This window comes from Chiroxiphia lanceolata, chromosome 13 (assembly GCF_009829145.1).
Source record: "Chiroxiphia lanceolata isolate bChiLan1 chromosome 13, bChiLan1.pri, whole genome shotgun sequence".
In the NCBI taxonomy this organism is placed as follows: Eukaryota; Metazoa; Chordata; class Aves; order Passeriformes; family Pipridae; genus Chiroxiphia; species Chiroxiphia lanceolata.
This window is the reverse complement of record NC_045649.1, coordinates 15,825,891-15,837,500: the sequence shown is the minus strand read 5'-3', so window position 1 is coordinate 15,837,500 and position 11,610 is coordinate 15,825,891. Positions and strand designations below refer to the sequence as shown.

The window sequence follows — 11,610 nt, the reverse complement described above, 5'->3', positions numbered from 1 at the left end:
TGGGACAGGGTGTTTGAAAAATGACTTAAGTAGTGCATGTAAGTCACTGGCTATAGTCCCAAAATGCAAATTCTGGTTAAGTTAATGACTGGAAAATCATGATGGCACTATTGTATGAGTTCTGCTTTATTTGAAATTGCTTTATAAACAATAAATAATTAGCATTTTACATTGGGACTAGTTAGTAGTATCACACACCTAATTATTTCTATAGGCACTGGTATATTATAGTCAAAAGTATAAATATAGTTGACTTATATGATATGGTGTTCTGCTGTCCAGAGTTCGTAACAGTTTTGCCTTGCAAATAGCATGCTGAAGTTCAGGTCCCATTAAAGGTTGGTCTTTTATTCTAATGCCTGGAATAACGTTGTTTGCAATAGGCATGTCTGGTCTTTCTGCAAAAAAGCTTCTGAACATCCTTTAGGTTGGGATTTCAGGAGGGGGAAATTTGTTAATATGTTCCCTCCTGCCTGACAAATGAGCATTATCGTCAATGTGGGTGCACATTTCCACTTATCCTTTTTGTAGCTGGAAAGCTTTATGAAAAATAAATTAATAATGCATACTAAATTATGTCTGCAAGAGACATTTATGTATATATTGCTAGCTTCAAGACTGATTAGATTTACATTTCTTTAAAAATGATTTTTTTTCTTGCACATCCGTAATGCCTTTAGAATGCACTGCATGATAGAAAAATGCAATCTTGATTTCAACTGAATACCTGGAAGGAGTGTTTTTTCCCTCCTATTAATATGTACATGTGTTCCCCTAGAGTTTGAGTTATTTTTCCTAAAAGAGACTCTTCTCTTGAATTACCCCAGCCCAAATGTATGCCTTAGGATGCAAAAAGCAGCAAAGTGGATGTCCTATTATCATAACTTGAAAGAGGTCCATTTAATAATAGCCTATATTAAACAAGAGTCTGCTAACTATACAGCAAAGAGTGTTTTTCACCAGAGAACATAACCCATATGTTTTAAATGCAGCTAAAAATGGATGCAGTGTGCTATTTCCTTTCACCTCAGCCTGCAGTGTATTACTTAGATTTGCAAGGCATAGCCACCACTAGTACTTAACACTGCTGAAAGAGCCACCCTTCAAGGCTTTTTTAACCGCAAAGAAAAGAGAAATATAGTAGCATCGATTGTTAAATCCTGGTGCTTGTTACTCACTGCCCGCACACAGAACATCATGCCTTTGTAGCAGTGAGGAGAGTTGGTATTTATCAGGGTTCAGAGCTAGTTCAGCCACACACTTGACAAATTATTTGTGGAATTGTTGTATTCACAGTCACTTAAATAAGAATCTGTCAACACAAGGCTGTGCTTTGTTGCAGCAGGTCTCACAGTTTTTCCTGCGCACTCAAAGAATGATGGATTGGAGGTAATGCAAATTCACTACCATTTTATATGCTGGTGCCTTCTTCATAGACAGGAAACATAGCTCAGTATCATCTTGTAAAATGCCTTAACTGTAAAGGCCTAGTTCAGTGTTGAAAGTGCTTTTTAAAAATGGTATGTTGGAACAGGGAAATGTAATTCAAATATTTTCCTCACGTCTCATTTTACAGACTGCTTGTTGGAGCAGGTGTGCGTTCAGATTTTCCCAGGCTAAGTAGGACATATGCTTATCTGTGCTTGGTAATTAAAACAAATTAATAAATACAATTATTTGATTTTATGGCAACTTAAAAGTTAATACTGCTTAAAGGGATGTTAAATTTAAAGAGCTCACGCAGAATTAAAAAAATGCCCATTTAGATAACTCAGTCTGCTTTGCTGATAGTAATTTTTTTTTTTTTAGGAAATTTATTTGTCCAACAAAAAATACCTATCTGAAAGCTCTAAAACCAGTTCCAAAAGGTATAGTTCATAGCTAAAAACCATGATCCTTTGGCAGAATAGATCTTACAATAAGAAGTAAAAAACCTTATTTATGCTGGCATAGATTTTTAGGTTGATGTCCAAAACTGGAATGTTTTGCCCGGGACTAAAGGCAGCCACCAAATTCATGCCACTTTCTACTGCAGCAGAAGTCAAAGCTTTTCCTTCCCCTGCTCCCAAACGAGCTGGAACCATGGGGGGAATGCAGGAGCCCACCAACAGCCTGGGACAGCTCTGGGGAGGGATGTTGGGAGCTGGAAGCAGCCCTTGAGGATGTCAAAATGAATAAGGAGAAGTGATAGCAAGCCCTGGATGAGACTTTTCAGGAAAGTTCTCATTGCAGTGGAATAAATGGAGTTATGGGCTATTTAAGTTATATCTCTTTGCCTTTTATTTTGTGGCTGTTGAGGAAAATTGATCTTTCTGGACTAGGAAAAAGCTTGTCTGTGCAGGAGAGGGCTTTCTCAGAGTCTCATTTCAAGTGTAAGGAATGAACTTGCCAGAAGTTAAGGACAATCACAAATCTTACCTTGTGCTGCCTCATGTTTGAGACGTGTTTCTTTGAGATAGGATAATAATGAGGGAATTCCACACTGTGCATATAAAAATGTTTTTAAAAAAATCAACCCAATGTTTTTGAGAATGAACATATGACAAATATAATTCACTTGGCTCAATGCCCTAATGGGAGGCCCAGATCAATGTGCTGTTAAAACCTTTGTAGATTATAATGGGTCCTGGTGAAGTAGGTGAATATATTTCCATACGCTTCAGGGGGGCCAGATTTTAACCCTAGATACTTTGAATCTTAAACTTCCAGCTTGATCTGAGCAGAAACTGTAAATGTCAGGGCATGCTCTAGATGAAAGCATTTAGCTGATCTGCAAGTCAGGGTTGAAGGAGGCTGCTCTGGCACCTTGTTGTCTTCTTTCTGAGTGGTCTACTTTGACGTGCTCAGATTTTATCTGTTATAAAGTGTATATTTCTTGAGATCTGTTAAACAGTATTAATTTGAATTTCATGTGTGTGAAGGGTGTGAACAGGTAGCTCTTCAGGGCAGAACCTCTGACCCCATTCATTCACCATCTGCAGGTGTCTCCACAGTGGTTATCTGCATTTTAGGAAGTATCTGAAAATGCTGAGATGACTTTATTTTATTAAGAAATGCCTGTATTACAGCATTGTATATAAATTAATCTGCTCTTATTAGACTTGCAGAGACATAGGGCCTACACTGACATGGTGGTTTGGGACACTGTTGGAATGGTTGGCCATGACATCTTTGTTATCCAGGCTCTCTTCAGCCTTGGGAAGGCGTCTGTTCAGCAGAGCCCCTGCAAGGGCTGTGCTCTGCAGCCTCCCAGAGTATCCAGACTTCCACAGTATTTCCCCTAACAGCCTTTCAAAGCATTTGGAAGCTCAACTCAGTTTCAAAGACTACAGATTGACTTACAGTATGGGATATAGTATTTTCACTTGCGTCTAAAAACGCTGTTGCGTGGCCAAAAATTCAATTGCCAAGAAATCACACATGGTTCACAACACAGCTCTTTGATAACATTAAAAGTATATGTAATATTTTGAAATCACTGGCCAATTATTTCTAATAGTTTCATGATAATTTATGTAGAGAATCTCTCTGTTGGATGTGTTCCTGCTTTGGTCTAAATGTATTTTTGAACACTCTGTCAAACATCCCCATTTGGCACCTATTTTGTTTCACTGAATTTCTTTAGTATGTCCAGATCTCTTGCCAATGTATTTGTGGAACATATTTTGACAGTTTTGTCACCAAATTTGTTACTTCTTGTGTTTGGAATATGTATCAAATGGCGGATATTAATGTGTGCATTTCCTTTTGGTATAGACTCAGCTGGATAATACCTTTGTCTTCCGTGGTGGTGAATATAATAAAGTGAGTGATTTTTTTTTTTATTAATTTCAAATGTTATTAAGATTTAAAAAATTACAAATCTGTTATAGATGTATTGGTTTGTTTTTATGTTTGCAGCTAAAAGCATTCCTTAATATCCTTGAACTTTAAAGAGCTGTGATATTACATTCCTTACCCAAACTCTATAATAGAAATCATATGTATAAGAAGGCAGAAGCTTCTCCCTCACTGTGCACACACACTCGTGTGTATATATAGATATATATGTATGTATAATTTTATTTCAATATGCTTGGATTAACTAAACTATTGAATTTCAATTTGTTGTGCTCTTCTATGAAATAGTCTTCCTATTGAGTTTGTTAGAGCTGAATGAAAAAGGTGTATTTAAGACTGATCATAATCTTTGTCATCATGTTTTTCTCCATATGGTATTCCTAGATTAAAAGGGTTGACAAGATAATGCCTGTTGAAATATGAAGGTCTGCTTTGTGGCTCTGCTGCTGAGCTGGCCCACCCTGGGACATCACACCCAGCTGTGATGTTTCCAGCCACACAAATCCCTGCTGTTCCCTTGGATGGTGGCTGCCCACAGTCCTGTGCCAGCTTGTTTTCCATGGCCTGGCACAGCTGATGGTGCCTTTACCCTCTCTGGGTGTGTGCAGACCTGGAGAGCACCCTAGATCAGAAGGAATTAACTGGATATCCATCTTATTTTTCATATATTGTCCAGAGAAGTAGGCTGGAAAGATTTAACGAATTAGTCACCTTTGACAGCAGAGGGTAAAAGTAATGTGGAGGATATACATTAGAATTCAGTTTAAATAGGGCTCACTGGTTGCCATAGCTCCTGATTATTTTTGCTCTGTTATGGATGGTTCAGTTGTTGGAAATACTTTTAGTCACCCTTAAAGGTAGTCTCAGATGTGGGCTCTGTGCAGCTCTGGGTGACAGCAGTGTCTCTGAAATGGCATGTTTCCCTGGGAACACCAGAAAACCTGTGCCTGCTTCTAAGGGCTGCTTTTTGGGCCACATCCTAAGTTCTTTAAAAGATGCTCTTCAGTCAGCACAGAGCTCTTTGATTTTTTACTGCTGGCAGATAGGTTGTTTACTGTGCTGAGTAACACGTATCAAACAGTAGATGAATCCTGAAACAGCTGGTTTTGTTCCTGATAGTATGTCTTCCTCATATTTTTTGAAATGTAAGGACTGGTTCTGAAATGTCAGCGGTCTTTCTGAATCGAGATCTATTGCCTTTTACAAAGATTTTATGAAAATTCACAAGTAGCAACGAAAGAAACATTATTTAGTGGAATTATGTTGCATAAAAATGCAACTGTGAATCTAAAATATCTGTAAAATAAAATCCAGATTAATTTTTTGAAAATAAGGTTTTATTTAAGGTCTTACAAAGAACATGGTATGTAATATGAATGGAAAACATTCCCTTTACAGGTTAGGTTTTAATTCCAAACCTGTGGTCCTATGCAATAATACATGATTTTTTCAGCAATTCCTTTCAGCTTATCTGGACAAGTTGAGATACAGACTACAATCAGGGCAGAGACACAGTCAGGGCATCAGAAGCTCTTCTTCAAAAAGAAATTTTATTAAGATGACAAAATTAGGATGACTATTCTGTGTCTGTACAAGATACAGCATATATTTACTGCATTTCTGGGTAAATTATTGCTCAATTCTGAAGCCCAGTGTCAGCAAGGGCAGCAATCCTGTGCCAGCTGTTGCATTCTCCAGAGAAATAGGAGCAATAGGCCATAGAAATGTTCTGGTCATAACATACTTTTCTTGCCATTAGAGAAGAGAGTAACATAATAGGTGCTCTGCTAGTTTCATAATACCAAAGAATTTCCTACAAAATTGTAGAGTCCAGGGCAAGGTGTGGAATAAGTTAGAATTACACAGAGCAGACTGACCTGCCATTGATTCAATTTTCCTTTTGGTTGGAAATTTTGCATCATAGAATATATATTTTTCTTGTCAGATTTGCTATGGACTTTCTTTGTTTCATTGGAATTCTGAATTTTTGCTACTTGGTCGAACTTTTTGGCGCAGTGATAACACAATATAAATCAAATGCCCTGATCCAGACAAAGTAAATCATCAGCTCTTCTGCATAATTTTGTTTGAGCGTTAGTAGAAGACCAACTCTTCCAGACAACTTCTAACAGATTGCTAAATACACAAATAATTTGCTTATTAGAGGTGATATTTATCAAAAAAACTCAGAATGCACTGGAATATATTTATGATCATATGAAAAATGGAGTGACCTGTTGGAGACAGGCCTTAACTCCTGAGAAGCAATGAAATGCTTAGGAAGGTTCCATGAAGCACATGAGATTATTGTGTATATATAAGAAGTAATAATGTCATCTGGTTTTTTTCTGTTTCCTGTTGATTGACTTTTATAGCTTGTAAGTATTATGCTGGATTGTAAATTGCAATAAATTTAATCAAGAATTATTTTATTCAGCCTACTAATGAGGAATAATAGCGTATGTATCAATTAGACATGTCAATTTGTGTGAAGAAATAGATTTACAAAGGGATAGTAGGTAAAAAAAAATATCATTGGTATCAATTCACTTCATTATTTTTAATTTGCTGTGAATATTGAGTGCTTCCAACATAAAATCATTCCTCAATTAAAATAAAACAGCTGTACTCCTATCAGCTTTTCCTTGCTTGTTGTTGCTTACAGATTAGCAGTTGTCATTGGCTTCAGTCTCATGTAATTCCATTAATTTGCAACCATAAATGGGTAAAAGTAAGAAAGTAATAATAAAAATCTTTGGCTTGTCAATGTGCTAGGTATTGTATATAAATTATTTTTTTCAGATTGCACTGAAAGGGCAGAACTCCTGTAGCAGCAACACTTGGGGGACACCAGAACTGTGACAAACCCCACTCGCTCTGTTCTCCAACGTCAGCGAAGCAACAGCACCTGTGAGCACTTTATTCATTTTGGCACTCTTTTACTGCTCCAGATTCCCTTTCTTTCCTCCCAGGTGATCTGTAGTAAACCAGATCCCACACATGTATTGCAGTGTAAATGGGAGGCACGAGTCCTGGATTGCACTGGTTCATAGCTGGTTTTTGCTGTTGGATTTAATGAGTCCCTCCCATCCCTTTATTAGCAGGTCGAGGCTCTTATTTAGTTTTCCCTGATATCACAGAGCATGTTTCTGGTTTTGAGTGACATATGTAGCTCTGTGGTTGTCCTTATTTCTTTTCAAATAGCTCAAAAGGCTGACAATAAGAGCACATTTATAGAGACAAGCATGAGAGTTGCAAAAGCTATTTCTGCAAGCCCAGATGTGAAAATGTAGTGCTTAATTTCTGTTTTTCTAGTAGTAAGTTCTTAATGGCCTTACAAGATTTTAAATTGGTCTACCTTACCTTGTTATCATCTAGCTATTATTTTAATGGAAAGTTTAAAAACATGTGTCTAAATGTATGGTATATAAGATGTTAAAAGTATGCAGGAAGAATCAATAATTGTGTGTTTTATATTTTAATAGAAAATAATATTCTCTCAGATGACTCTGGCTTCAAGGAATGAAGGTAGGCTGCACATTTGATTTTTTTTTTTTTTTCCTGCAGCTGCTGTTGCAGGTTTTAATACCCTTAGATCCTACTGACAGAATGCATTTTGTCACGGTATATTTTTATTATATTTTGTTACCAGTGAGAGCTTTTTGATAGAAACCCTAAAGGAGGACTCATGTCTGTAGGGAGACTGAACACATGGGATCTGAATCCTAGTTAACAGTGAATTCTCTATTACAAGAAGTAAAAGCTTATGAATATTTTCCTTGGCTCTGAAAGTGGAAGCTGACACTAGCTCGTATGGGAGAATTTTAACTAATGATTATTACAATGCTTATCTGCTAATTTGCTTCTCCATATTTGGAATCAGTATGCTTTATAAGCGTGTGAAATTTTTGGAGCTCTTGCTAAAATTTCAACTAGCCAAACACTTATCTGCATTTCATTATTATTGAAATAATTATAGTAATAAGTAATAGTAAACAAAATAACTGGGTTTTTCTGTTAGTTCACTGAGCTTAAGTGGATCATTGCATAAGCTGATCACATCTTTATTTTTTTGATATATCTAGAGTATTGTCATTTGACACTGAAGACTTTTTAGAAAAAAAGGCTATGTGAGTTTAATGCTGTGCCTTTGAATAGTTATCTACGTATTTCAAAACTAAATAAGAAATGTCAAAACCTGTAGACATTCTGTACGTATTGATAAGCCATTTGTAATCTATAACAGCATCTATACCAGGACTTGAGCTGATTCATTTATCCCAGGTAATGTATCTGTGCAATTTATTGTGCCACAAGTGATGCCAAACTTCTTGGGTGATGTTTGGAGAAAGAACCTTCCCAGCTGTACAACAGGCATAAGAAAGCTTTCAAAATTGTGGGAGAAAATGGCAAACAGGAAATTCATTTTGCAGGCTTGAGTGCTGAATGGCTTAAATTGTAAATTATTATGAGATTGGGATACTGTTATTTACAAATAAACTTTGTTTTTATCAATTAATATCAACAGTCACTGTCAATCATTTCTGTATTTCCTGTTAATATGCTTGAATCTTTCTTAATGTTTTAAGTTGTCTGTGTTTTGTGTCTTGTTAGTGTTGGAATTATATTAAGCAGTATGGTTACCAGTTCAACAAATATGATCACTGTTTTTATAGACGTATAGAAAAATTGTTATTTTTAATCGGTGAAGTTATTGCTATTTGACATTTGAGAGCAACAAGTTAAACAAGTTAAAGGATGACTCTGATGGGAGGAGACCAAGGAGGAGGATGCAGCATCATTCACACATTGATCTCTCCGCTGAGCTCCTGCCTGAGAGCTCCAGTCTGAACAGTCTCCTTGGATGCTCCTGAAGATCCAGCTCCTGTAGTTCTGTGACTCTTTTCCTTTCTGCAAACATTCATTTCTGTTGTCCATCCTGATAGTCTCTGGTGCTGACTGGCAGCTGCCCATGTTGCCAGGCCCCTGCCTAGGCCCCTTGGCACAAATCATAAAGCAAAACCTTAATTTTGTTGTTCAGTGGAGAACCACCACCAACCATAAACTCACATGTTATTCAGCTAGAGAGCTGATGCTTCTGTTACCAGATTATTGTAGCAGCTGAACTTCAAACTTACAATATTATAACATTCCCAATATGTAAGTTGGCTTAATGAAATAAGGAATCAAATAATCATAAAAAGAGGGAAAAACTATTTTATTTCTTTTTTTTTTAGGCCCTTGAAACAGACTCATCATCCTCTTTCCTGCAGTAGGCAGTGTTCTTCAAATCACAAGCAGATCGTTTAAAACCACGGTTGAATTTAATTTTATCAACCATGAGTCTTACAAAGTACTTTCCCTGTTTGAACATTATTTCTCTGTGTGAAGCTATGACTGAGTTTACAGGCTTAGCAAGGCCTTCAGTGACTTGCTTTATACAGCCATTCAATATTGCCCTACACACCAATAATGCTTTAGTGTAATAAAATACATGTCTTTCCCTCTTTACTGGAAGTTATAGAGAAGTCTTCTGATCATCCAGCTATGAAAAGCACCATGACTGGTTCTGCCCAGAAGCTGCATGAATACATGTGGAGCAGAAAAGTTGCTCTTTATAGCCAGCTGTAAAATTCTTTCAACCCCTATGAACGTTCAAGCCTGAGAAGGCTTTTCTCACCAAGATATAGATTAGTTTCAGCATACCAGCCTTCAGCAGTTTGTGTGAGTCAAGATTTCACTCCAAGCCTACACTTTACTGGTGAAACTCAAAGTCAGCCAGCCCATTTCAAGAAGAAAAATGCTTTTTGGTTCCAGTAAGCTACCACAGAACACGCTCCAGATTTGACAAACGTTGTAATTAGTTGCTTTTGTGTGTTTAGTACACAGTGCAAATGCTGTAAAATGTTTTTCACATGATGCAACATTGCCAGCAGATAATCACTGAAGCAGTAAACCAAAAGAATTTGTGTATATCCTACAAGCTGCAGGAGGATAAGAAAATGTAAACAAAAACTAACAGCTGAATTTTTCAGATGATACCATTCCTTTTGTTTTGTTAAACTGATGTGGTTTTAAATGTTACTTTTTGTGAGTTTCCCTAGAAATTGATTAGAAAACCCTAAACCAATGTTGTGAATGTGCTTTTGTTTCTGTCCTGGTTTTGACTGTGTGAATCTTTTTAGAACATTTTCAGTTTAATTATGCAGCACTAAAAATTGCAATTAAACTGAATTTGCAATTGAAACTGCTCATTTTAGTTAACTGTCAAATTTACTATGGCATTGTGAAATAGGGGCCTTTATTATTATGAGGTGTTTTGAAAAAAATGACTTTTTAAACAGGAGAAAAATGTCATATCCCTCAGTCCTATCACAATGAGCCAACAATTTAAAGAGATACCCAACCAGTGAAGCTGGTAACTCTCTAAGCACAATAGAGCTTGTTCCAGGTGATGTCTTAAATTATTGATATACTGCAAGTACGGATGGTATTGAAAAAAGTCTTTTTTTTGGTGTATTTAATCTCTTTTGTGAAATGTGCTGTTCAAATGTAGGTGGAAAGCTAAAGTTGCTTTAAAATAGTTTTGTGATAACCTACTCATCTTAGGGATATCTGACATGCCCTGTTTTGCACGATGCTATGATGCAATTTGATGGATATTGTGTATTATATGAGACTGCACAAATCTTAATATCTCTGTTCCTCTGTTTTAGCATGTGATGTACAGCTCTGTGTACATAGAGCATCTCAGACTAGTGTCTGAGACTACCCTTTTCCTCTAAGCCCTAGGCATTTTTATCACTGTGCCAATAAAAGGAAAGGGATTTATGGGGTACTGCTTTTTAATTCATTCAATTCTCTGTTCATTGTGAGGTTAATGTTGTTGATCTATTTTTCTCTTGAAACAAATAAAAACAATATGTGCTGACACTGACTTTGACTTTTGACATGGGAGATAGAGGTCAACATTTAATTCTATATTTATAGACTACATGAACAATATTATCTGTATTAAAAACTGTTCACTCAGTCCCTGTCATTTTACAACTTAGTTCAGTGGCTTATATCACATTGAATGTTTTCTCCAACTCTGATCAAGGTGCCATCATTCACAGCACTACACTTAAGGGGTTGTCAGCCTTTCCATTAAAAACACCTTTTTTCAGGGGTTCATAACTTCACTAGCTAAAAAAATTACACCAAGACTGACCTGGGGCATTATTTTAAACAAATTATATATAAAAATATACCCCAAATCCACAACCCAAAACACCAACAAAGAACCCAAATAAAGTTAGGAGCTGACTAGTTTGGCACACGTGCAATGACCATTTTTATTTCAGGAAATAATGTGATTTATCAAAGCAGGTATAACACTGCCTAAATGTTTATCCATTTCTTTCTTTTTGAAATGTTCTTGGCTGTTTATATGTGTAAGAGGCACTTGTCTGTCCACTTTTGGATGCCTTGTGCCCAAACTACTCAGAAATTGGGTACCAGTGACACGGTTAACGACGTGATTATTGTAATGAGTGTGTGTGGTGCAGCTGTACCTGTGTAAGCCATGGTGTACCTTATATTCAGCCAAGAAATTGAATTATCAGTGCAATTATATATAAACCTTTATTTGTTTTCAGAGATTATCCATTCCTCTTCGAGTCAATGGCAAGGAATTTGAGATTCAAGTTTGTCTTCCATTGCAAACAGCCAGTAGTATTTTCCACAGGTTGCCTTTTCCACCTAAATATGTATTTCCTTGGTAGTAAT

General features: G+C 36.6%; 1 long non-coding RNA gene across 1 annotated transcript in view; it reads left to right on the top strand.

Annotated features, from left to right (window-relative positions):
- Positions 1 to 7,842, top strand: part of LOC116793434 — a 33,308-nt gene extending 25,466 nt beyond the window's left edge. Inside the window, exons 4-7 of the long non-coding RNA XR_004359482.1 lie at positions 3,757 to 3,804; positions 6,643 to 6,750; positions 7,326 to 7,368; positions 7,493 to 7,842. This is a non-coding gene — a long non-coding RNA (uncharacterized LOC116793434). The remainder of the gene's footprint in view (positions 1 to 3,756; positions 3,805 to 6,642; positions 6,751 to 7,325; positions 7,369 to 7,492) is intronic.
- The last annotated feature ends 3,768 nt before the right edge of the window (positions 7,843 to 11,610 follow it).